Source organism: Prinia subflava, chromosome 13 (assembly GCF_021018805.1).
Source record: "Prinia subflava isolate CZ2003 ecotype Zambia chromosome 13, Cam_Psub_1.2, whole genome shotgun sequence".
Taxonomy (NCBI): Eukaryota; Metazoa; Chordata; class Aves; order Passeriformes; family Cisticolidae; genus Prinia; species Prinia subflava.
In genome coordinates, this window is record NC_086259.1 from 21,167,073 (window position 1) to 21,194,499 (window position 27,427).

At 50.6% G+C, this 27,427-nt stretch overlaps 1 long non-coding RNA gene across 1 annotated transcript; it reads left to right on the forward strand.

Annotated features, from left to right (window-relative positions):
- Positions 1–3,084: 3,084 nt before the first annotated feature.
- Positions 3,085–27,407, forward strand: LOC134557649 (uncharacterized). Its single transcript, XR_010082094.1, has 6 exons — positions 3,085–7,819; positions 10,676–10,820; positions 17,974–18,157; positions 18,336–18,505; positions 19,201–20,583; positions 26,725–27,407. It is a non-coding gene; the product is annotated as an uncharacterized LOC134557649 (long non-coding RNA).
- The last annotated feature ends 20 nt before the right edge of the window (positions 27,408–27,427 follow it).

Consider the following 27,427-nt stretch of genomic DNA (forward strand, 5'->3'; position numbering starts at 1 on the left):
GTGACAGATGCAGCCATAGGGCTGTATCTGTCATTAAAGGCAACAGGTTGTTATGTTACTGGATGCAGTGGACAAGCCAGGATCCTTGGAGGTAACTCAGCTGGAACAGGAATGTATTTCTTTGCAGAATTTCTGAGCACTCACAGTTTTGCTTGAAACATTTGAAGTGCTGTAAAGTTTTTAAGTGCTTTAAAAATTAGAACTAGACATCTTGAACCAAGCAACTAAAATTAAAGGACAAGTCTTGTGCTTGAGTCTCTCATATGGTAAAACTTTTTTCTTGCAGGAGTGTTGAGATTAGGGACTGCCCCTGGAGAATTGAGAGTGATGAATGTCATAGAAGTTCCACCAGCAGATTAATAGCAAAGTTCTGTGATAGGTTTCAAAAGTGGTCACTAAATGCAAGTTGGAGCTGGAGACACACACTGACCTGTGGTAGGAAGCATTGACTGATGCCCTTTCTGAGCACATAAGAATTAATAAGTACAGGATAGTGTGAGATGTGCATCAGAGCCCATAACAAATGCCTATGCAGATGATCCCAGATTATGCTGGCAATCTTGATTCTGTCATGTCCAGTGTTCCAATAGTGTCTTGTAATTGTGGTGTTTGTCTAAAATAGTTCTACTGTAAGCACTGTTCATAAATTAAGAAATTCCATCTGCACTTCTGCATGTTTCCATACTTAGTCCACCTAACGCTTCCTTTGAAAGCTTTCTCAGTAGTAAATGTGATCAGAGACACCAGAGCATTCTCTCGGCTATCAATCTGCAGATAATAGAAGACCCATTTCTTAAGTACACACAGAAAAGGAGAAGAAGAAATACTGGCTATGACATAAAATGAATTGTCTTCCTCCATGCCCTTGTAACCTAGGGCATGTAGTGCAGGCTGCCAGCCATCGCTTTACAGATTTAGAAGTGCTGGAATCTCTCTGTCTGTAGCAGGCTGCCTGATGGATTGGTGAGTAATGGACTCAGGGAGTGCATTACCAGCACCCAGACTAATGGCTAGCACTTGCCCATGGCTTTGGCTATAGATCATCCTCTGTGCTGTTCATAAGCTCTTGCCAGTCTGTCTCTGGCACCCGTGCTGCTGCTGTAACACCGTTTGCCTGACGAATTCTGCACCAACTGCCATGTTTCCAGAAGGTGAAGAGTAAATGAGGAGAAAAGAGTGAGTGCCAGTTTTCCAATTCTCTTGCTCTTTGGAGGACAGGTTAAAGGATAAGGTAATGAACATGATACTCACTCACCCAGTGTTACTAGCACAGTAGCCTGGAAAATACATTCGGGCTTGCTGCACACCATGAGTCACTGTCCTACCATTGCCTGAGGTACCTGTGCCTGGGATCTTCTTTTGCCCAGGCAGACCAATGTTGTGGGTCATGGCAAGATAGGGAGGGGAGGGATAGGTGATTGGCATGCTGGATATACCTCTGACATCCCTCTGGAGTGTTTGAAGTAGTGCCTGGATGGTGCTGTCAAGATTTGGCTGTTTGTGAGCTAAATGAGGTAGAACCAACCTTCACAGCAAAGACCATCTCCAGGGCCGATCTCTGGGCTGGCTCTGGTGGACACGGCAGATGTGTGCAGAGAGGAATGAATTGCTTCCAGTCCTGCCTGCCTCAGGAGCTCTTCCTTTAGACTCCATGACAGGAATAGGACTCCAGGGTTGTGGCTTCCTTGTCTGATTGGGATGAGCTGGATTCCTCTCTCCTTTCACTTGGACCACTGCCCAGCCATGAGAAAGGAGCAATCCAGTCAGCTAATGGTTTAAACTGGTGACCCACCCCACTGCCAGGTGTGTGAACCATGCAAGACCCATTCCAGTTCCTGAGTCCAGCCTGGTCACTTCACTGATAGTGAAGGTGTAAGCCATGCTCTGCTATTCTGGGCTCTGGCTTTGTATTTTTTGCAAGAAGTTACTTAAATAAACGTTAGCAGTTTTTATTAATACATTCCTGATGAGTTTATGGAAAGGATGAGGCCTTCATCTAAGGAATTTCTTCTACAGCAGTCATAGTAAAGATTGCTGCTAAAACCAGACAGCAGAAGCAAAATTGTAAAAACACTGCAGATGAGAGAGGGACATTTTTCAGTTCCAGGGGTCCTGTGCAATAAGAAATAGCCCAAACTAAGCAACAAACACTTAACATTTTCTAGTACTACTTTACTTCATGTATTATGGATGCTGTGCCTTTTAAGGGGATAGTAGCAATGACATGGCTGTTCTTGGGACACTAGATATTACACTCTTTTAGAGAAAGACCCCTTTCTACTAGGGCTTTAATTTAGGCACTTTCCATTGCCTGGAGTGGGCGCAAATTCTGGTTCTTTGTATTTTTCACATTAATTCCACAAAGAGTCAACATTAATTCACCAGAAGTCTGGGGATATTTTGGGTACAGAAGCAGGTGGCAAATTCAGATGGTTGCAAAGAAAGGTGATGCTGCTGAACGGGTGAAGCTATAAACCCAGAATCTCCCAGTGAGCATTATCTATCAGTTTATTTGCCTGCTATTTTGGGGAATGTTTCTGGTAATAAAGCGTCATCAATTTATTATTTCTTTTGGCCAATCTCTCTCAGCCTGCCTATATAAAACTCATTGTGGCCTATATTTAACTGAGAATAACCTCTGCTTATTTCCTCTCTTCCACTGTGAGTTTTATTCCTTTAACAAGCACAACAGCATGCTGCTCTGGCTTCAAAGAGAAAATTAATTCCGTCCGCAAAAGGGTCAAGTGCTGGAAAGTGCATAGCAATGCAGTTTGCATGGCAGGATCCAGGAGATATGATGCTAATAAGATTCCAAGATGAGAACAGCAGACTGGCTCTGGGGATTCAGATGAAGGGTTCTGTAAATTTTAAAAGAAATGGTCTCCAAAAACTAATGATGTCTGCTTTCCAATTCATTAATAATGTGAAGCAGGGAGATGGGAGTGAGAAGCAGGCCATGCTTTGAAATATCAGAATGTAACGAGGAAAAAAACAGCGAGAGCTCATCTCACCGGGGTCATAAAGCTCGGAGGAACAGGCGGGCTGCAGGGGAACACAGTGTCGGTGCCTGGAGGGAAGGAAATTGCACTGTGTGTTATGCGATGTGTAATTTATGCACAGACTCTTTGCCAGCATTGATGTAAAATTTCTATGCAGAAAAAGATGCTGTTGTATTGACGGATCTTTTTCAACGTTCTTGTTTAAGGTGACTTAGTACACAGGATATTTGATGAGTTTTAAAAACAGATATGAATTGCCTTAGCATATATACAAATGTTTTTTGGCAAACCTTCCCCTTCACCTTTCTGCATTGCATGCATGAAACCTTAAGCTTGTTTGTAGTTAATATTGGAAGAAAACCCCTCAGGCAAAGCCTAATGAACTGAGAGCAATTCTGAGCTTCCCTCTGCAATATCTTGAGAGCCTTTGCCTTTCTGAGGGCTCATGGACATATCATGTGACCTTGTTGCTTTGCATCACGACAGTCTTCCATTACTGCTGCAGGATTTGGTGGTGGTGCTGCTGTGCTGACTTAATACAGGAGTCTCTGCCTTGTGCCTGCAATGGGCAGTCAATGGAAAATGTCTGTGCCTGAGCACTTTCCAGAGTGAGAAGTTGTGAGGCAGCAGGATTTAGCTCTGACTTTTATTCTGACAAAGCTAGTATGATTGTAGAGTGAGGTTAAATTCTTTGTCCTGTCTTTTCTTTTTAGGTGTGTGATATTTCTCCATCTCACCTTGAAACCTGTCAGCAATGGCTGATGAGGTTCTGTGAGAACCTCGCTGCCACTGGGAGCTTTTCAGAGGGAGAGAGGCTCCACTGGCAGCCCTCAATCTGCCCATGGGACTGCCACTGCAGTGGGACCCTGTGCCAGGCTCCTGCAGCTGGACCCGCCCGCACCAGGGCAGCGAGGGCACCGCCACAGCGCTGGGCTTCCCTCCCACAACTCAGCTCGGTCCCACGGTTTGGCAGTGCAGGTTTTAGCCCAAGTAAGAGCAGTGTCTCCTCTCTGCTGCACTGCACTGCCCTCGAGCCCTTTGGCTGTGTCTGCTCTTACAGTCTACAGGTCCCATCTACTTCTTTTAGCTCAAGCTGCATTCTCTCATCCACAGGCCTTGCTCCAGACAAGTGGCCTCCCTTACATGCAGGATTCAGAGGGGTGTTCAGTGAGTGGCAGCATTTGCTGGGAGCCCCTGTCCCTTCAGAAGAGCTGTTTTCATGAGGGCTTATGCTGAGCTGCAGAATCAGGGATGTCTGGGGTTCAGTGGATGGTTTGGGGTAGACAGCTCATACAGCCTGAAAAGGAGACCAGAGCTGAGGTTTGCTTCCTTGCTAAAGCCTCAGCCGTGAAAATGAGTGAAGTGGGGCTCTGCATCATGGCTGCATCATGTTCACAGAAAAGATTTCTCTTACAGTGTTTATAAGTACTGTGTATTTGTTTATCCAGAAATGATGGGGCTCTCAGTATTGAGTGCCTCAGCTGTCCCTAAAGCAAGACACAGAGTCATTGGCACCAGCTTCAAAATGCCACAGCCTTCACCTGCAGGGATTCTCTGCATGTCCTTAGTCTCCAGTGAACATATATAGACTGACTTTAAAGTGAACAGTTGGGTGATACAGCCATGTGTATCAAGTTCTCATATTTGTATTTCAAGTTTTCCTTGGGGAATGTGTGTCTTCAAGAAATCTCAAGAATTTGCTTGAGGGTTTTTCCAGTGAAGTTCTTGGTTGTCACTTTGCCTGCAGCCATGGTCAGTCAGTGGAAGCAGGTAGGTGGTCAAAGCTGCTGCTGCTGTTGTGAGCATCGGGACTGTCTCATGGCAGTGGTAAGGAGGTGAGAACCAGCTGGTATGTGGAGGCTCTTTTTGGTGCTGTTCTTCACCCAGACACTGAGCAACTGGCTTGATTTCTGTGTCAGTGATATTCCATCAGAAACTGCTCTGGTTTGCAGCTTGGCAGTAACATCACTGTAGCCACCAGGACCTCAGAATAAGCTGCTAGATTTTTAAGGTCTTTGTTTATTCCTGTGTTTGTCTGTGCTCCTCTGTCTGTTCAGTCCAGCATTCATCTTTTTTTCTGGGCTTCCCCTCACTCTCATGAGAGCATGTCAGTGCTCATACTGCCTGTCAGTGATGAGTGCAGTAATTTTACAGCTTCTGCTTCCCCTTCATCAGCATCCAGCATCCATGTGATGCCCAGATCCATTGCTCCTGAAAACCAGACCCTGTGCTTGTCACTTCAGTGAGTGCCCAGTAACTGGTGTTCATGTGGCATCACCTGATAACTCCAACCAGATATGAGGGATGCTGCAGTGAGGGGGAATGAGTGGTGGGAGGAACATGTTTGCACCCTTCGCCCAGAGAATCAGGACACAGGAATGTCAAGCAGGGAAGATTTATATTATCTGAGCTGCCTAGTTGCAGATTTCTTGTTTCATCAGAAAACCCCAGCATTTTCACTGATGCAATCCAGAGCTCTGCCAGAGAGACTGTGTCTTGGTGGTGTTCAGATGTTGCCATATGATCCCTTTTCCACTCCTTTTCACACACAGTGTTTGAAAACACCCATTTTCCCAGCAGTCCCCTTTCCAGTGCTTCAAGCCAAGCCAGGCTGTCTGATTATTCCTCATGACAGGTGTAAAAATGCTGGATCCACGGCAGAAAACCTCTCGTGATGAGGAAGCTCTCACTGCAAATAATGAGCCAGATTTACAAAACCTTCACTGTTCCAGACCCTGGACAGGCCACAGATTCTACAGCAGGATTTTGTTCTCCTAACAGATATCCAAAGGCAAATTTTCTTTTAATTAAATATGAAAATCTATAATGCAGTCAGCATGATGCCTCTTGGTATGTTTATTTTTATACTCCATTTATTTGTTTTGTTCTCAACATCTCCTTCCATCGGGAGGGAATTTTCCATACCATCTGTGTATGAGGAGTGAGTGGGACTGAAGGACTATGGGAGCAAGATAGAGGTCAGTTGTGGTTTTTATTGTCTGAGTGGAAATGGGCACCATTTGCAGTTGTGGATGAACACACTAACTGGTCTTTTCTGTAGAATAATATTGACATTGCAAAGTTGATATTTTTAAGCAGCTGTCTTTAGGTTTCAGTATTACCAGGCTTTAGAGTCCAGTGAAGTATTTAATTTCTCATTACACTTAATCCTTCACTTTCTGTGTCTACACTCAGAAAAAAAAAAATCAGTAATATTCTGACAATATTTTATTATTTTTCTCTGCAACCAAAGGACAAAATAATTTAATTTCCCCAGCATGAAGATAATGCCATGAATACCAGCTCTGTGGAGGGAGCTGCTCTGCAGGACTGCACAAGAGCCTCTTCCCCATGTACAGACTCCTTCAGGCTCTAAAATTCCTCTGTGTCTCCCAGCTTTGACTCCTCCTTTCTCTTTGCCTTATTCCTCCTTTTGAGTACTTTTCTACGGTCAAGGGTTTTCCCTATGGAAAGAAAACATTTAGCCTTTCCTAGCCTTTCTTACACCATTTGCCCAGCTGGCATGCCAGGCCTGGCAGTGCTTGGGCACACGAGCAGTGGGGGCGCCCTGCAGCCTCCCCTCCCTTCGGCCAGCCCGGCAGGCAGCACAGGGCTGAGCACCCCAGGCCCTGCTGCTGCTCTGCAGCTGGAGCCAAGCACAGCAGAGACAACGTGCTGGAGCATTCTGTCTGAGGGGAGTTCAGGGAGGGGAGAGGGAAAAAGGCTGTTAGATCTATCGCTGGCAATTTAGATTCAGAGACATTTCATCTGCAGTTCCCTCAAGTGTTGAATTGAATAAAACCAGAGCAGCGGTGGAAAAGGAGGTGGGGGAAGGGCTCCAAGCACTCTCAGCTAAACAAAAAGAGACAGGCAGCTCATAAAAAAGGAATTGCATTCTTGAGTTGAAAATCTGGATTCACAGGGCAAGGGAGGAGGCTGCATGGCAGAGCCCACCCATGGCAGCACTGCTGAGGGCTTCTGGCACTCCTGCAGCCAGTGCAAATCACAAGGCTCATGTCTGGGTTTCCTGATTTTCTGTTGATTTTTTTGAAGTTCCTGTTGTAAAATCAAGCAGGAGGAACAGAGTCCCAGGCTTTGGTTGCAATTTAAAAAAAAAAAACCTATCCTGCACTTATAATTTTGTAAACACTTTCTGTTGGGGGCCAGACTCATTGTTCCTAAATATAGCTGTGGGATGGTAGAACTGTTCTCACCATTAGGCATTTTTGTTCCTCTGCCTTTGAGGGAATTTTTGCTGGTGGCTGCTCTGGTATGCACTGCAGCACCTGGATTTGTCTGGATCTGTCCTATTCCAGGTGTCAGGTGAGAACGGTTTGACAGGAGCACTCATCCTGGCCAAGGCTGGGAGGAGAGCGACAGACATCAGAGAGAGCTGGGTTACAGCAGACAGGGCATCCTTGGGGTCTCTCCTGCCTCATCTGAGTGTGGTGCCAATGCCTCTGCAGTGACACAGGGGTGCCACAGGGGTGGCTGTGGCCTCCTTCAGGTGGGAAGGCAGGTCTTTTTTTTGCCCCCTCCCTAGCTTCTTTGTTACCCCTCTGCTCCCTTGTAACATGTTAGTGGCAGATTTGATGCCTTACACTTTGCTCAGCCCTGCTTCAGAACAGGTCAGACTCCACAGCCAAAGCCTGACCAGCACTGAGGTGATCCCCTGGTACAGCTGGGCAACCTGGACAGGTGTGTGGCACAGGGCTGATGGCAGCTTGGCCAAGTGTTGTGTTTGCATTACAGTGTTCCCTGCCTAAAAAGTGTCCTCTGCCTTCATGGTGCACCTGCGGAATCCCATGTGAAACACAAAGGTAAGACCAGGGTGAGGAGTTGGGACTCCTCACAACAGCACTGACACCTTCCCTTCAAGTGATTTCAGCTGTCAAACAGGGGTCATGATTCTTACCTGTGTCACCAGAATATGGGAGTATGATTAGCCACATCCTGTAGAAGACTGAAGCAGTCTTACTGTAAATCCTGGACCAGAGACCACAGAACAGGAGAGGCTGTCTCGCAGGCATGTATTTATGCTGCCCTGTTTCCCTGTGCTATCGATCCAGCGACTTGCTAAGATACAGCCCTGCCTGCTGTAGTGGTCTAATTCATTTTTAAGCATCATTATTTTTCATGTTGCGGTCTTCCCCTGCTTCGGGTGCTTCTCCCCACCCACCCCCAAAAATGCCCATTCCTGTTTGTCTCTAGGCACACAATGCTCCCACATGTGTGTGTGCATACCGGGGAGATGGAGAGGCAGCTTCAGCTACACTAAGCAATTAAACTCCAGTAGCTCAGGGATGAGCAGGAGGCCGTGATTTTCTTTTCCTTCGCAGTAATTGCCTCTGCAATCAGCTTTGATCACCCGAGAGCAGAAGAGATGAGTGCTGCAAGTTGACATCAGTGGTTTTAATATATCCATTTACATATACAGGAGCAGAGCAGCATACAGCTTTCCATAGCGCCTCTGACCTGAAACCATCGCCGCTCCATAGATACCTCATTTAATTTAATACTTCACCACCACTGCGGAAGCCATACGATGGGGATGGGAGGGGGCATAATCAAGCCCTCACTCTCTCGCTCTCCGTGCATGTCTGTAAAAATGACATGAAAGTAATTGCTTTTGAAAAGCAAAGCAGAAATGGCACAATTGATTCCACTTAAATGAGAGGAGAAGGGGTGGGGGTGGGGGATGCTCACCCTAAACCTGCCACCTTCTTTCCTGCTGCAAGCACATCGCTGCATGGGGCTGCGCTGGGACAGAAGAAAGATGGGCTTGCCTGAATGGCATGGGAAGGAGGGAAGCTAGGGCAGGCAGTGCTGCTTTGGGCAGGATGCACCCCTTGGCAACCTTGGATCCACAGGCAGATGCTGCTCCATGGAACCATGACATGCCCTGTTGTCACAGGCATTCCTGGTGCCCCAGAGCTGGCAGGGAGCTTCATTGCACTGAAAATCCTAGAATCACTCTGCCTCTCAAACCCACTCACCTGCCAGGCAGCTGAGGGGAGGGAGATGATGAGGAGACATCAGCTCCTCTCCATTTGTTGACATTTATCCCTGTTGACAAACCTTTGTGAGCCAATGGTTTTGGAATCTATCCAGTCTGCTGCTGCTGGTGCTACCTACCCTTCTGCCAAGGACCTCCCAGTGCCCCCTCTGTGACCTGGCCCACCTCTCAGGCCCCTATCAGTGGAAGGTGCCAGGACCTGGCACCATGGGCTGTGCACTGCCTGTATGTGCAGAAATACATCTTTAATGTAGACATTAACATGATTTTGTGATACCTACATGCAAATTGATTGTTAGTATATTTACTGAATGTTGACAGCTGGATGACAGTCTTCAATAAATGTGTTTTACTAATCAGTTAGCATTAATTAATACCAAAATCCTCTCTAGGTTGGGCAAGTCAGTGAACATTGATGAGACCCCTCTGTTGCTGCCAGTGTTGCTGGATGTTGGCAGCGTTGCTGGCAGCACTCAACTGTTCCTGTCAGTGTGGAGCACAAGTGGGGGTCCAAGGGCAGTACCAGTGCTGGACGGATGGACAGACACGTGCCCAGAGGGAGAAGCCTCCAGGAAACATTGCTTTTGGGAAAGCCCCCCATGCATCAGGGCCCACCTGAGGGCAGGAGGGCTGCCAGCTTAAGCCAAGGTGGTGGTGGCCAGACAGTGCTAGCAAGAAGCTCTGGAGACTCCTTCCTCCAGGAGAGAGGGCTGCTTCCAGGTATATCTGAACAGCAGAAACAGGATGCTGTTCTCACCTGTAGTGACCATGTCTCTGCACGCAGGACCCCTCGTTATGGCAGGGCATGGCACAGTGACCAGCCAGCAATGCAGAGGAGTTCTTATGCTGAATTTAAACCACCAAGCAGACCAACTCCTAAGCTGCATGGACAGCATTTTCTCTTGCCTCCCCATCCTTAGCAGGGCAGGACCCATACAATGCCTGCTGACTGTGCCTACTCTCGCCCATCACAAGAAGATGAGCAGCATCCCTGAGGAGTAAATGACTAAGACAGTGGGGAGAGTGGCTCTGCACTGGGGTCGATACTTGAGTCTTGTCATGCTAATGCTCCTTGGTTGACATTTATGATTCTTCTCTGCTTCTGGCTTGTGCAAACACCTTAGAGCTGGGACACCAAGAAGTGAATGCAATGAACTCTTAGAGCTGCTTCTGTTTAGGCAGAATGGGAGGGACATGGACAGGCTGTGGGGTACCTGAGCCCCTTCTGCTCTGCTCCGAGGACAGCAGACACAGGGAGAATGCTTGAAGAGCTCAACATGCAGCTGCAACAGGAGCTGTGTGTTTGGTTATTGGTTAGAATAATTTTGGTCTTGCTCAGCTGCTCTTTGCTTCCCTCACCGTGAGAGTCTGACACCCTTTCTCTGAGCAGAGGCAGGTGCCCCAGTCAGGAGAGTCTCTGCTTTCCTGAGCTGGACATGTCTGCCTGCTGCAGGCAAGCATGTCAAATCACACCTACCATATTGGCTTCCTGTCCCCAGAACATCAGATTTTTGCAGCTAATGTGCGGGAGGTGTCTCCTCCTGCCAATCCCCACCCCCAGCAGCATCAGGTCTGTGCTGTTCAGGGTTTTGTTAAGCTGTTTAGTATTAATTGATTTTTTTTTTCCATTTTTTCTTTCTTTCCCTGGGCGGGTCAATAGCTGGATGCTCAAGAGCAGAGGATCTATCAACTGCAGACCAAGCAGAGGGAGAGGCAGGCAGACCTGGAGCAGAAATGCAGCCAGAGCAGCAGCTCAGCCAGGACGTGGGGGCCAGCCACCAGCTACGGAAGAGAGCTTGGAGCAGGTAGGAGAAGATACCAGTCCACTCTAGCTTGGCAGCCCAGGCTGAGAAGGGAACTCTATTTAATCCATTCACAGCAATAATGATAATCTGCTGCTCTTGTTTACATGGCAGCATAAGGAAAGGCTGAAGACGTGAGAGTAGAGTCTGTCACCTCCCAATGAGGAGGGAAAGGTCGGAGGCAGCAGGGAGATGACTACAGCTCTGCTGACTGTAAATGGGTGGTGGGATTGCAGTTGCTGTGGGGGTGTGATGGCTGTCATGCACAGATGTTGTGGGTGTTGCTCCTTCTGCTGAACTTGGAGAGACAAGAAGAGGATGGCCACAAAGACACTGCCTCAGGACAGAGCTGTCCTGGCTAGTGTTGACATTTACATGCTGTGAGCCGTGAGATTAGGATTGCTAACCCCTTCAGCCATGCTGCTGTGGACGAAACCCTCAGCTTGCTCCTGGACATCAGAGTGGGAGCACCCTCGTTGCCTGCTGGAGGCCTGCTGGGCAGCCTATGCCAGTCTACCCCATGCTGGGTCTGTTTGCCCCTGCCCTGCCACTAATCCCTGTATTTCAGAAGCTGTAATAGTCAGACCCTTTGCTCAGTGTGTTCCCCTGCGTGTGAGCGTGGCTTGAGAAAGCACATAGCTCCTACCTCTGCAGCCATCAGGCTGTCTGCCTGATGTCTGCTCAGGTACCAGCATTCCTCAGTGGACTCCAACCACAAGGTCTCATTTGGATCCACATGGCAAACAGGGTGGGAGAGCTGATCCTGGAAAGCTGAGGAACTCCTGCTGCTGCACACTGCAGCATTACTTGCTTAACCTCATATCCACTTGTCATTCCTTTCAGCACCACATAAGCCATTAAAAAAATGTGTCTATTTTAATAACTTGCTAGTGAAATATGCTTGGGGTTCTGGTAGAATAAGCCAGGTACTTTTGACATTGGAGCACCAGATATCAGCATATTGGACAGGATGAGCTCAGCACCACTGGTTTGTGTAAGCAGCAGCTCAGAGGGCAGCATTTAAAATAGGTTTTGGGAAGTGTCCCCCTTTCCCCCTTATTAGTCAAAGTGGAGATATTTTGTTTCTTTTAATGTGGTGATGATAAATATATTCCTATGAATATATTCATGTATCTAATGATACATACGTTGCAATATCTATGAACACAACACACGTTTTACATTTATTGGATTTGAGGGAAAATTACAAGATGTTATTTACTCCCACATCATCCATTGTTCTGTGTGTGAGGACCCAGCCCAGCGTGTGGGCTGAGCCGCGCGTGGCAAGCCCTCAATCCAACTGCCCACAGTGAAGGTGGGAGTGGGATGTGTGTGCCTTTGTCTGTGTTTGTGGGTGGTGGCAGATGGAAAGGGTCAGTATGTGCCTTTGTTTTTTTCTGCATATGCATATGGGTGACCGTGTGTTGATTTGTGAAAGGGCAACATGGCAGGGTGGGAATGACACTCTGCTTCTTCCTACTCCCTTCCCTTCCCTTCCCTTCCCTTCCCTTCCCTTCCCTTCCCTTCCCTTCCCTTCCCTTCCCTTCCCTTCCCTTCCCTTCCCTTCCCTTCCCTTCCCTTCCCTTCCCTTCCCTTCCCTTCCCTTCCCTTCCCTTCCCTTCCCTTCCCTTCCCTTCCCTTCCCTTCCCTTCCCTTCCCTTCCCTTCCCTTCCCTTCCCTTCCCTTCCCTTCCCTTCCCTTCCCTTCCCTTCCCTTCCCTTCCCTTCCCTTCCCTTCCCTTCCCTTCCCTTCCCTTCCCTTCCCTTCCCTTCCCTTCCCTTCCCTTCCCTTCCCTTCCCTTCCCTTCCCTTCCCTTCCCTTCCCTTCCCTTCCCTTCCCTTCCCTTCCCTTCCCTTCCCTTCCCTTCCCTTCCCTTCCCTTCCCTTCCCTTCCCTTCCCTTCCCTTCCCTTCCCTTCCCTTCCCTCTCTCCACCCATTGATACCAAATTTAGCTGAGCCTTTCAGTGTGAAATTGGCAAATAAAACAGCCCAGCTCTCAACTTTCTCTTACAAACCTTCTAATTAAAGTATCGAGCATCAAGCCTTGTTATATAAAAATATAACATAATTCTGTGGCAGAACGGTGGCTGGCTCCGTGTATGGCAGCAACTTATGGCCCTGTCTAGGAAAGAGCTCTTTTCCCCGGGAAGAACAGAGGAAGCTTGTGAAATTCACCAAGATGGCCCTTCTGTGGTGAAGGGGCTTCCTGAGTCCAAGGAAGAGCCTTTGTGTTTAACAGCCCTTGAGGAATTTTCATCCAAAACTTGCCAAACTAATTCTGTAACTCAGACTTATCCAGCTTCTGCAAAGATCTGTAGCAGTGAGCTCCCGTGCTCGACTATGCTTGGATAAGAAGCTACCTCCTTTGGTTTGTTTTGAACCTGTCCCCTGACAAATTCTACTGTTTTATTGGAAAAGGCCACGACAGTCACTCCTTAATCACCTTCCTGTGACACTTCTGATTTCATAGATCTCTGTCATATTTTCTTCCCAGCATCCCTCTTCCGGATAGAAGGACTCCAATCTATTTTTCTGAGCCAGCCCCAGCTGCTGATGTATTTCCTGTTGTGGGGCCCTGGGCCTCCCAAGGCTGGTGGTCCTGGGTCACTGCAGTAGGCAGCAGGATTCCTGTGCAGGGAGTGCCAGGTGTAATTTAGCACTGAGAACATGAGCTGTGGCCCTGCCCTTTACAGAAAGACTGGCAGCACAGCCCTGTTTGTCAGCTTAGTCCTCCACCTGATCATGAGCTCTCCTAGTGAATGAATTAGGATTTGGCATATCATCCTTTAATACAGCCTCCATGCTAATGTCCTTTTGAAATGAAACTGAGAAAGCTGTTAACCTCAGTTAGCCAGTTGTCCTCACCGTGACCTGGATAAATCATCCAAGAAGGAGAACTGGAAAACAGTGCTCCGGCTGTTTTGCAAAATGGAGTTGGAAGGGAAGGACTCTGCTTCCAGCTCATGCCATGAAGACTCCTCTGCACGATGGCTGTGCAGCAAAAGGACCAGTGTGTTCTTACACCAGAGACCCTGATGAGGCTCCAGGCTGTGTGTCCACTGATACACTCCCTCCCCTGGCAGCTATTGAGGGGTCACAGTGTCACACCACAGGTGGGAAAAGGTGATGTATTGTATCTGGAGAAGAGAGGATGGATTCCAACAGGGACCCCAGGGACAGGTTCCTTCTGCTCCTGCCATCGGGCGTGTTTCAACGTCCAGCCCTTCTTCATGACCGTGTGGTTTTCCGTTTTCTTCCCTTCAGGTGGGGGCTGGACTTCCCCCAGGGATGTCTCCTTCACCACATTCTGAAGGCAGCTGGCCTTGAGCTGTGAAAAGCCACACTTTGGTGGCTGCCACCAGGACATATGGATCTACAGGAGCGGGAAATTTCTCTCCATGAGCTGTTTTGACTCTGGGACCTATTATCTTTATATAAGGGCCTCATTATTTCATCTGCTTTTACAGGGCATCTGGTCTCATAGCTATTGCTCTGTGTGGCATTGGAGTTCTACTAGACAGGGTTTCTTTTGTGATTTATGATCTGGCTGCTTTGTTCGGGTTTGGTTTTTTGGTTTTTACTTCTACATGACTGAGGGAGATCGCAACAGCATCTGTATGTAAGAAACTCCTGCAAAGAGGAAAAAAGCCATCTGCTCTCCATGTCCGTGAAGGAACACTCAAGAACTACTGGTCAGAGCCTCCATCAGGAAAGAGTTGGGTTAGGAACAGTTTTCTAAAGGGAAGGAGAACAGAGCAGGTGAGCAGACTGCCAGGGCCCAAGGATCCTGCATCACAGGAGAGCTTTAAGGACAGATACACAATGCACAGGGTACTTCTAGGTTCCCCTGTCTCAGAACTGGAAGACAGAATATCAACCTCTTGACGTTCACACCAGCATTGCTCCTTTCCTAAATCTATCCCCACTCCTACCTTGTAATGCAGCTCTGCCTTCCCCAGAGCCCCACCGCAGTGTCCTGCGGTGTTTCCCCTTTTGCTGCCAACCTGCCTGGTCCCAGGCTCTCCGGGAGGCTGTAACACATGCTGAACAGTGCCTGGAGGAGGTCAGTGGATGATGAAGACTCCAATACACCATCTGCATTGCATGTGCTGCTGTGCCACAGGCTTTGGCCAGAGTCCCATCCATGGTGGGGAACACATGAGTGAATGAGGCAGAGATGGAAGTGTAGATATACTATCAGAACTTTTGGATTCAATTTCCCTTCTCAGCAAAATAGTTGTGTGCAGTTTCTTACATGTCCTGCTCTGGAAATGAGTTGTGCAGGACATGGCTGCAGTAAGAGACCACCTGGAGAGCATGATCTGCTTGGGACATGCAGTTTGACTGTGCAGGGCTGGCACGGGCAAGGGCAGGGTCTGGCTGATGAACAGAGCTTGCCTCAGCTCCTCAGGGTCTGTAGGAGTCTGCTGCCCTTTGCCTTGCCACACTGTACAAGAGGAGCCACAGAGTGTTCACAGAGGAGGGAGGAATGGTCACAGGTATAATACCCTATACCATATACTATATACCATATACTATATACCATATACGTCCTGCATACCATACACCAGGACTCAGAGCTGTTCACAGACACCCTGTCAACATCAGCAGAGAGACAGGGACTGAAAGACATGGCCAGGACAGTCAGGAGAACTGTGAGCCAAGGTGAGCCATGTTATTTGTGTAGGACATCAGTGAGGAGCCCCACTGGGTACCTATATCTGAGAGCCAGTTCTACAACACAGTCATTAAAGAGGGGAATAAAGAAAATAATAGAGCATTGATTAAAATGGTTGGCAAGGCTGATTTCTCTCCATGCAGCCTCTGATGGAGCAGACTTTGGGGCTGAGGAGGAATAGGCAGCCTCCAGGCTGTGAGGCTAATGCAGAGCCATGGCTGTTTGTATAACTGCAAAGCTTTTAAGAGAGACTTGGGAAAACTAGCTTGGATTCCAATGAATATTTACAATTACACTGCTCCAAAGCTGAATCCAATCACAGCACTGCAATGTGCAGGCTTTGTGCATCAAAGAAAATGAGAGGAAAACAGGAAAGATGGAGCTGCCTTTGGAGGGACTTACAAACACAGATCTCTGCTTCTGGCAGAACTAAAATCCTTTATTTCTGATAGGAGCAATTTATTCTTCAGGCATTTTGCTTGATATTAGCAAGTGCCTGGTTGGTTTTTGAAGTGAGAGTCTTCAATAGAAGGTCTTTAATTCAAAATGAAAGTAAGAAATGGAGAGTGTTGTGGTCTGTAATTTTGATATCGTGCTAACAAATTCCAGAAATAGGGGAACATTACCAAACTGGAGCAGGGGCCCCTTCCACTCCCTGTGTTCTTGATCACCATGTAGAAGCAGGCTGGGTATTTAAACCATGCTGTTAATATGGAATTTAGCTGGTTACCATGCTTGCTGAGCATTCACTGCAGCTCAGTATTGGCCTCTTCTTTCTCACAGCAGAAGGTATACAAAATAATGGTGATGGGAAATTACCTTGATAAAAAGATGGAGGATCTGTGACTGCTGGATCACTGCTGAGGGCGGTGTGTCACAGAATAGGAAGCGTGTGACAAAGCAGAGACACTGCCTGAAGTAATAACGGAACAGCACCACACAGCTGACCTTTGTCAGCTGCTGCTCTGGTGCCCAGTCCGCGTGGCCTATACTGGCCAACCTGTCCATCCTGCCCATCCTGCTCAAAATATCCGTGCTGCCTGCAGCTCTAACCTACAGGACTGTAAATAGTCAGTGGCCTCAATGTGGTCCCACAGCATGAAGCACTACTGCTGTCAATTAATTTGAAGTACTTAAAGGTATAGCCTTACATTCCATCATGCAGACATTCCTTAGCACCACAGCAGCACAACAGCAGGTGCTTCAAAAGAACCAAATTAGGATTTACACCACAAGAACATGCAAATTTTTTGCCAGGGTGTCTGCTTAAAAGCACCCGACCCAGGAAAGCCACCTCTGAAGTGTCAGCCTCCTCCTTCCCCAGAGCTCACCAGGTAGCATGTCCCACCCAGGACAGAGGGCAGCAGGGGGCTGCTTCCAGCCTGCACTAATCCCTCCATGTGGTTTGAAGATGATGCTGTCTTCTGGTGCCTGTGACCTCATGGATGCACAGATCTCTGCTGCTGGATGGCAGTCTGAAAGGATGCTGGTGGGAAATCCCAGGAAGCTGGTTTCTGATCTGAGTCAGTCACGCTGCTGGTGCAGAGACATGCTCCATCACATGCAGGCATGGCACGGGGTGGTCCCTGCAGCTTGGCACAGGCTGGAGTTGATAGCCCTCAGCAGGAACTTGCAGTCAGTATTATACTGTCTAAGAGGCTTAAAATCAACTGTGAAGTTTCAGTATAGCTAGAAACCACTGTTTTCTATTTCTCCAGTGGTAGCTTGTTCCAGGAGAAGACAATTGCAATTTGGTGATTGATTCCTGGAGTCTGGTTGGTGCATCCATGCTGGGGTATAGAGGCCACAGATCCTGCGGTGCTCCCCGGAACACTCTGCCAGCCTCAGCCACCCACAGCTCATGGGCTCTGGAAGCAGAAACAGGGTCTTGCATTCCATCGGTGTGAGCGGATGTTTTTCTCCCATTAAAATGTTTAATTTATTTTTGAATGCATATGAGCTTTTGGGGTGCACCACACCCTGTGTGAAGCAGTCTGACACAGCACATGACATTCAAAATAAGATCTGGTTTTTTGTTTTTTTGTTTTTTTGTTATTACCTGCTAATTTACAAGATGCTGCCAGTTCTTATATTGAAGGGGTGATGAGAAATCATACTGCAGGCAACCTCTATTTGCTAAACTTGATACAATAATCCTCTCCAGTCTATTCTTTTCCAGCCTAAAGAGACTATCTACTTTTTCCTCACATGGAAAATACTCTTTGTATTTGATCATCCTTGTTGGTCTTCTCAGAAACATTTCCAAATCTTTTTCTTGAGAGAGGCAGAGAGAGCTGCATATAGAAATCACAGTGCAGCTTTCACTATGAATCTGTTCATCGACAGAACTGTGATCTGCTCTCCATTATTTTCCTGATAATTGTTAACCATCGGTTTGCCTTTTGGGTTGCTTCTGGGCACTAAACAAATGTTTCCACAGATCCATCTCTCCATCTTCATCTGATTTTATTGTAGCACAGCCCCAAGCCCTAATTCCTGAGGAGGAACAGAGCTACAGCACCTGAGACTGCAGCGAGATCTTGTGAGAAAGATGGTGCTAATGCCCCAGACCTTCAGCAACGTTAGGACCACCTGCCTGTGTCATACCTTGGAGACTGGAGACAGCTGCTAAACATCTGAAAAACAGAAATTATATAAGGTAAGTAGACCTGGCCTCTTCCAGACAGCTCTACCTCTAGTGTCTACCCACCTGAGGGGCTGAGTAATGCTGTGGAATGCCAGTGTAGCCAGATGAATCAGTGCTGGCATGAAGTCCTATCCAAGAGCACAAATAGCATCATGTTCTTGTGATCTTCCTTTGCATTTCCTTCCTGCAGATTCCCAGGGTGAGCAGGAAGGGATTGGGCATGACCTCCTGTACCTGTGGTCATGGAAATTTCACCGTGTTACTCTGAAATCAGTAACTGTCTGACTAAGCTTCAGACAGATGTTTAGCTGGGCTTGAAGACATCAAGAGATGGGAAATGCATGACATCCTCCCCTGGCAGTCAGTCCCTTCACATCACTCCTACTGTTTTGAACTTTTTTTCTCTTACGACTGCTATGCCAGCAGGGCTAATGAAGCTTTCTATGCAGTAGCAATATGGTCTCAAGTTTGTTTCCCTTGGGTTTTATCCTTTGTCTTAGAATACTCCTTTATTTTTGGTCAGAGACTTAAGGTTAACCATAGAGGGAAGGGAAGGGAAGGGAAGGGAAGGGAAGGGAAGGGAAGGGAAGGGAAGGGAAGGGAAGGGAAGGGAAGGGAAGGGAAGGGAAGGGAAGGGAAGGGAAGGGAAGGGAAGGGAAGGGAAGGGAAGGGAAGGGAAGGGAAGGGAAGGGAAGGGAAGGGAAGGGAAGGGAAGGGAAGGGAAGGGAAGGGAAGGGAAGGGAAGGGAAGGGAAGGGAAGGGAAGGGAAGGGAAGGGAAGGGAAGGGAAGGGAAGGGAAGGGAAGGGAAGGGAAGGGAAGGGAAGGGAAGGGAAGGGAAGGGAAGGGAAGGGAAGGGAAGGGAAGGGAAGGGAAGGGAAGGGAAGGGAAGGGAAGGTCCTCTCTTTCTGCCTCTTTATCTACTTCTGTATCCTCATGTATCCCTTTTGAGAGTCTCCCTGTGCTCCCCACCACCAGAGTCTCTTTCTATTTACCCAGCTCCCTCTGGGTTTTGTCTCCCCTCAGCCCCCTTGCTTTTTCTTCACCTCTCACACAGTGCTGCCATCATGGCTGGCTTGGAAGGAGGCCCCAGAGTTGCTGATGTGGCCATCCAGGGGCACTATCCCTCTTCCAGCAACTTAGTGACTGTAACCGCAAGAACCACCAATATTTCGTGTCCTGTGATCAGACCCGAGCAGCACTGGTTTCCTTTCATTTGTTCCTTCAGTTTCTCAGCAGAAGTTCTACTTGCTGCTGATTTCCATCTCTTGGTTCCTTAGAGGAACACATGACAGCTCCTACAGAGTTTGTGTATGTCCTTAACATAGACAGATTCAAAAAACTGAGATGCAGCGTCCAGAAGCAGCATTGGAAACGGTGCCGTGATGGCGTGAATACACAGCAGCACCAGCAGCGGTCAGGAGGCAGCCCCAGGGATTGCTGCACACCTGTGGGATCATTTGTGTGCCCATCTTCACCTTCCCCCTGAGCCTGGGGGAGGTGTTTAAACCAAACCAGGCTAGCCCTGGTGGCCTGTTCCGGCTGACGCTGCCTGGGCAGGACAAGGGGATGAGCCAGGTGACCCGGTGTTTGAGCAATGGGAATGTCAGAGATTGGCTCCTGTGTGATTGGGCTGGGTGGGGCTCCTCATGCACCAACACTCCGCACTACGAGGTTTTATGGGAATATGTGGTAGCTAGAGGAATAGAGCAGAAGCAAAACACTCGTGCACTCTGGGATGTGTCATGGCCTTTCAGCCTCCACTAGGAAGACGGCAGGGCAGAGCAGGTCCCGACCCATTATTGCTACTGTGGCTGTTTCCCCCTTCTGTTGTCACAAATCCAGTTTGTTCTCTCTCCCTTCCCTGGCGGGGCCCTCTCCCTAAAGCTGCTGTGGTTTTTAATAAGCATTTTTCAAGTAACTGGCCGGGACACCCACAAGGATAATGAGATCATTCGCACTGCGAAATGCAAAACCCTGCAAGTCCCGATTGTTGTCACTCCCGGTAGACTATGCCCACACTGCCTGTATTTGTGTCGCTGTTCCTCATCCCAAACACAGCAGCGTGCCCCGGGCAGTACCGGATGGGATCGGGCCGGGTACGGCTCCCTGCCAACACGAAAGGCCGAGAACTGTCACTGGAACCGCTCAGAAATAACCTTTAAGGCTTATTAAGATTCTACAGACGGAGACATTGATTCCGTTTCCCCGTTCATGAATCCCAGTTCAGGACCTGACAGCCCTCCGCCTTCCTCGGGTTGAGGCTGAGCTGCGGCGGGAGCACCGGGCACACCCGGCACGGGAATTCCCATCACCGGGCACGCCTGCTCCGGGCAGCCGCGGCACGGGCACCCCCACCCCTGGCAACGCCGCTCTGGGAGCTTCGGCTCGGCAGCGCCGGCCCCAAGCCCAGCCCCGAGCGGACCGCGGCAGAACAAAGGTGCTGGGGGGTGCTTGGGGCGTGCCCGAGGGGGGCTCGGTGGGGCTCTCCGAATGCCCAGACGGTGCTCAGGGATGCTCGAGGGGCGCCCGGGGGACATTGCTCTGGGGCTGGCCGGGGGCAGTGCCGGGGGATGCTCGAGGGGTGTCCCGGGGGCGCCCGGGGGTGCTCGGGGCGGAGCCGCCCTCACGGGCAGCGCCGCGCGGGCCGAGAGCGACCCCTGCCGGGCGGGAACGAGGGGGAGCGGAGGCTGGAAGTGCGCATGCGCCAGCTCTGCCCGCAGCCCCCCGGTCCTGCCGCCTCCGCTCCCTGTCAGGCCTTGTCCGCCACTGCCACAGGGTGCCCAGGGAAAGCTGGGGCTGCCCGTCCCTGGAGGTGTCCAAGGCCAGGCTGGACGGGGCTTGGAGCAGCCTGGAAGGTGGAAGGTGTCCCCGCCCATGGCAGGGGTTGGAACGACATGAGCAGATAGGGAAACCTGGCTCAGGGCACCAGCGGGGCAGTGAAGACCTCATTGTCTCCAACCGCAGGACCAGCATCAGTGTCTGCTTTGGGATCAGGGACTGATAGGCAGAGCTGGAAATGAGCCATCCAGACTTGGTTCCAAGTGGCCGTGGATGGCCCATCCACAGTGTTTAATTTGCTCTGCCAAGAGGTAACCATTCCTCTGTGTGCTGAACTCCAGTTTCAGTTTGGTTTGTCATTTCACAGACATGAGACTGGGGTCCACTACTGCCTGCTGATGCAAAAACCTCCTTCTGCTCTGTTCCCACTTTCCTCTTGCATTCTGATGTGTGACCAAATTATTGCTTGCTCTGCAGTAGACCCCTCACGCAACATCACTTGAGTTGTGCAAGCTGACGCAGTGCCCATGGCTCCTTCTGGAGCCTTTCCTAGAGCTCCATGGTCCCCACACACCATAAGCAGTGGTAGCACACAGGTTCCCACTGCCACAAAGTGCCATGCCCCTGCTGCAGCTGGACATTTGGCTGCACAAGCAGCCACCAGCATGTCACACTACTGGGATGTGCCAGTGCAGCAGCTGCTGCATGAGCTGCTTGTACATTTGTGTAAGTACAAGCAAGACCTTAAGTCATCTCTTTTGGCTCCTCTGTGTGAAACAGGGATCACAGCACTTGTTTTGCAGTGGCCCTGCAGTTTGGTTCATGAATATCAAGTGGTTTGAACTCCTGTGATGGAAGGTACTGGAGATGGACAAAGGGGCACCAACGGCCTAAAGCTGATGGAGGCCCAAGCAGTGGTCTCACCCAGTTGCACTGTGTTTGCTAATCAAGTGTGTAATCAGCACACATGGGCAACGTGTTTGCTTGGGCTGTGTCACACACATCAGCTCAGAACACTCTCACTGCGAGCTCATGCATCTCAAGAGGGGTGATTGGCATCTGCGCAGCCATCAAGGATGGGCAAATGTGCAGGGGAGGACGGAGCTGGTGGTGGCAGGATCACAAGATGGGTGTCATCAACACACAGCCATGGCTCAGAGAACATGCAAGCCTCCTTCCTCCCCACCCCCTCTGCCTGCCAGCTCTCTTGAATGAAGTCCCAGCTTTGTTTTTCTGATTTCCATTTTGTATCCTAAAATATTCACTCCAAGTTCCGCTTGACAGACATGCCTAATCTAATCTCCATGTCTGCTTTCTAATTTTCGCAGCCAGGATAAAACAAATTGGCTGGCGTTAATTGCCTGTGCAGCGGCCTGGAGCTCTGAGCCGTGATTTACGAGCTCGGAGCAGGCGCTCTGCAACACATTTTTCTTAATTTATTTTTAATGAGTCTCTCAATTAATTTTCTTGGAAACATCTTAATGATGTTGGAGGCGGGTGTTAATGAGGTTTGTAGCAGCACCTCATTTTGCATATTTTAAAGTACTGAATGGCATGAAGCAAACTCCTGGTCCTAAAACAGAAAAAACCCTTAAGACTGGAGAGGATTCCTGGGCTGACATTGCTGCCCTGGCTTGAGGCTGAGGCACTGCATGGGCTAGTTGGTGACTGAAAATTGTGAGGCTGAAGCTGGTTGAGCCCACAGGATGGCAGGACCCTGGCAGCATGGGGGAGCGAGGGGCCACGCTGGGTCATGGTTGGTGGCCAGACACTTCTTAACAGATGGCATGAAAGCCTGGGTAGAGACCCCCGTGCTGGCATGCCTCATGTTGTGGGCACCCCATTCCCTGCACACCCCCAGCCAGGCCTTCTGGGCAGGAGCTCTCCAAGCCACAGGACTGGGCTGCCTGGGGCTGATGGCTGCGGGGTGCTCTGGGGTGTCTCTGCCAGCCCGCAGGGTCACCGGGAACTGCTGATGCATGAGCCAGCAAGAGGCAGCAGCTGGATCGCCTTTGTTTTCTCCCAGCATGTCAGTCTTCATTAAACTGGAGGGGAATGAAAAAGGATTCACTTTTGTCCTAGCCTGAACACGGCAGCTGTTTATTTCAATTAAGGTGGCACTGAAAAGAGAAACATTACGGCAGTAATTAAAGTGAGACAACTCCCACCCCCAGGACTGTGCTCACACAGCAGAGGGACCAGTTTGATCCCCCCATCCTCCCAGGACCAGCTGAGTGTGGGCAGGCAGTTGTGGGTCAGGGCTGTGGGGCTGCTCCACAAGCTCACAAGGAGCTGGAGCAGTGTTGAGCCCTTCAAGGCAGGCACTGCCTGCAGCTCAGCAGGTTGTGGCATAGCTGTGGTACAGAGCAGCATTGCCTGTGGCACCACGCAACATCGCATGGCACAGCACACGACATGAGGCTTTGTCCCATAAAGGCTCTGTGCGCTGTGGATGCTGTGTGCCCTGGCTGTCACTGCCTGAATGAGACTGATGTCTGCAGGGCAATTTTATTTCCTCCAAGTGGCAGAAACTGTGGCCAAATTCAGTTGTATTCTGGAAGCAGGGGGTTCAGCAGCTCTGCTCACAGGACTGTTGGTGCTGTGCCGGCTCCCATCACCTGTGACTGTGACCCGCTGGTGGAGCAGGTCGTCATGGCAACTGATGATTTCTCCTATGGTACATCTGCGTTCACCTTCTGCGCCCAGTTCAGCCTTGGAAATTTTCAGTTAAAACACTTAGCTGTAAAACTGCACTGAGGGTTGGCAAGGGATCACACACAGCCCAGGGAGTCCCATGTCACCAGCACAGGCCAGCGGCAGGTCTGTGCTCATACCGTCACTGTACATTGACAGTCAAGGCACCACTGGCACCCAGAGACCCACGTAACTGATCTGAATACCTGGGCACTATGACGTGGCCCCAGGCAGGGCAGGAGAACCAGACACATGCACTCTCAGCCTCCCCTGTGCACAGTCAGCCTCCCCAGGGGCCTGTGGCCCGTGACCCAGTCAGAATGTACCCCTGCAGCCAGTCTCCCCCAGCCCTGTCCCTTGTGTGGGCAGTAGACCACAGGGTACAGCCCTGCGCACAACACTGCTGCCATCCCCACTGTCACCTGGCCCTGGCCACAGCCCAGCAGTGTGTTCTGCGACTGGCCACAGACCGAGTATGGCCTGTGGACAGTGCAGGGGGAGCATGAGGGTGGCAAGGCCCTGCCCTGACACAGGGGTGCTACCATGTCCTGGACCAGTTCTGAGGATGATGCCCAAGACCTGGTGACATCACAGTGGCATATGGGGTGGTGTCACACAGCATGCCAGCATGCCAGGGACACAAGATGGTGAGGAGCATGGCACAGGAAGGCGGTGGTGAGGACTGTGGGTAACAGTAGGACCAGGTGCTGCTGAGGAAAGGGCCACAGCCCTGCACAGCTCTGCCCTGCTTTTCCAGGAGCCCCAGGCTAGGCCTCTCCTGCTGGCATCTGGTGCTCCTCAGACAGGGAGTGGCAGTGCCAATACCATGGGATGATGGGGCTGCCCCAGGCAGGGCTGAGTGACATTCGTGGGACTAAGAGTTGTCTGGGGCCGCAGGAAAGGTTATGGTCCTTCCAACAGTGAGAGAGTGCCTAAAATTTGGCACATCCGGGGAGGTTCCTGCACCTCAGGATCAGCCTGAAGGCTCCTGTAGAGGTCTGCCAGGGGCAAAGGAGACAACACCAAAGCTGACAAGCTCCATCCAGCAGCTTCAGCAGGAGTCAGAGGCCTGGCAGCCCCAGGTGAGCAGTGCCAATGGTATGCTCAACCCAGGCACTGGTTGCATAGCCAGAGATTAGTGGCCAGGTGGTACAGGAGGCCCTGGCCAGCCCTTGTCTGCACCACCAGACACGTCTTCCCCAGGGCTGGGGAGAGGACAAGAGCTTAGTCGTATCCAGTCCTGCTGTGCTTGCGCTGGTCCCATGGCCACCACTTCCCACCATGGCCACAGTTCAGTTCAGTGTGGAAGGCCAGTGGTGTCAGGGGCTTGGCTATTCATGAGCCCAAAGGAGCTGTCAGAACATGCACATACATGGGGCAGTGCTGCACCCACCAGTTGGCAACACGGTCCATTGCTGTTCTGCACAAAACTGGGACTGCCAGCATTGTCCAGCCCCAGTGCCTGCCCACACAGGAGCTGCAAAATGGGCTGGCTACAGTGGTGAGCTGGACAGATGTTGCTCATGTCATGTCCTAGGGCCAAAGACAAGCATTAGTGCTGGAGCCACAGCATTTGGAGGCCAGAGCATGCCAGGACATACAGCAGGAAGATCTGGACCCAGCTCAGGTGCTGGCCACGATACAGGCATTGCAACTGGACCTGGACTTCTGCAGGGGCACAAACCACAAACAACTGGTCCAGCTGCAAGTGCAGGAGTGTGCAGTGGAGCAGGAGCACCAGGACTTGGTCATTCTGCTGCAGCAGTTCCAGGCACTGATGGGCAAGGTACCAGTGCTGGGCACAGCGGTCACAGATCAAGCTGCATGTGACCCCCACTGCCACTCCACCAGTGGCTAGGCACCATGCCTGCCCCATAGCCTGTGCAAACATCTGGTGACCCCTCAGGCGAGGGTAGAGAACATCTTTCCAGCCACACGTGGCTCTAGCACCACTTATACAGGGCAGCCTAGCCACAAGGCAAGCCTGGCTGGCACAGCCCAATCCATCCAGCTGAGCAGAGCTGGAAGAATGCAGACCCTAATAGCCCCACTGACACCCTGGGCACTGTCCCAGGGCTGGTGGCACTGCTGCAGCCCACAACCTTGCCAATGAACTGGGATCACCACTCTCCCTGTGCCCATGCTCTGCCACTGGCCAGAGACCACAGGGATGTCTTTCCAGGGCTGCTGGGTGTCCAACAGGTACTGCCGCAATGGGGAGAGCACTGTGGGGACTGCACAGAGATGAGAGGGCCAGAAGCCAGCAGTCTTCCTGCCTCCCACCTGGTGCAGGCCACATTCCTCTGTCACAGGCCCTGCCCAACAGCCCACTGTACATGTGTGTTGTCCCAAAAAGGCCCCTTCTGCACCTTGAGCCCTACACAGCAAGGGCACACGATGATCCCACACCCTGCTGGGTACTCACAGGTCAGTGATACACCCCTCCACCTGAAGGACCAGGCAGTGCAGACAGAGGCCACCTCCTACTTTGCTGGCCACAGTGATGTTGACACCAGCCACGATATCCCACAGGAGAGCAGAGAGCTGCTCAAGCAGGTCAGTTCCAGCAGCCCCCAGCCACTACACCAAGCCTAAGGGCAAGCAGCCAGGGGGGCACAGGAGCCATGACAACCACGCTGCAGGGCTGAGCCCTGCTCCACTTCCCCCAGACATGCTGGGACAGCATGGGAGGTAACAACGCCAGCCTGCTCCCACCACCTCACAGTCAGGCACTGGCCAGCCCTGAGTGCCCTGCAGCACACAGAGAGCACCTGTGCCTGTACTCAGGGAAGGGCACACAGCACAAGGGCAACCCACCAAACACTGCCTTCTCTGCAGATGAGGGCACAGAAGCAGAGTCAGGGCCTGCAGCACAGCCTAGCTCAGCTGCAGGAGCAACTGGAAGCCACCCAGGCCCAGGAGCAGCAGAGTGTGCAGCGGCTGAGCACAGCCAAAGAGGCCATCCAAGGCCTCCACCGAAAAGTGGCAGAGCTGCAACAACAGGTGAGGTCAAGGTAGGACAGGACAGGGATGCAGCCTCAGTCCCACACTGCTTCTGCCTCCAGGAGAGGCTCAGCCATGGCTAACCACCCTCCCTGCCCCACAGCTTTGCTGGCAGGTGCAGGATGTGGAGAACCTCCAGGCAGAGCTGGCCCAAGCCCTGCAAGAGAGCACCAAGCCAGTGGATAAGATTGCAGCCTACAAGACATACAGGCAGCAGCTTCATTGGGAGCTGAGGAAGATGCAGAGCTTCAAGGAGCAAAGCAAACAGGAGGTAAGGAGGTCTCAGGTCTTCCTGTAAAAAAACAGGAGTCTGTTCTCGGCTTGTGTCTCTCACTGTGCCATGGGCAGACCTACCCCCTCCAGGAGAGGCTGCAGGAGCTGAGCAGCCTAGTCCAACACTGGCAGCAGCTACACCTGGACAGTGAGCGAACTCTGGCTCTGCGAGATGAGGAGCTGGTTGTCTGCAAGGTGGAGCTGGCGTTCCTTAAGGAAGAGCTCAGCAAGATGACAGAGCAGGTGCAGGACACAAACAGGTGTTCAAGACACACTAGGCAGGATGCAGGAGAAGAATCTGTACCTAATGTTCAAACGCCTGAGCAGCCCCACAAGTGTGAGCAGCTGAAAAAGTGAGCAGAATTCCTGGCACAACCTGGCCTGAAACAGGGCTGGGCTGATAGTCCCAGGTGTGCAGGGACAGCTGGGCACAAGCTGCCTGTCCAGGGCATAGGCTGTGGGAGATCTGCCTTTGCAGCAGTATGGGCCAGGCTCGAAATAGGGACAGGTTGTATTTGTCCTCCAGCTCACTT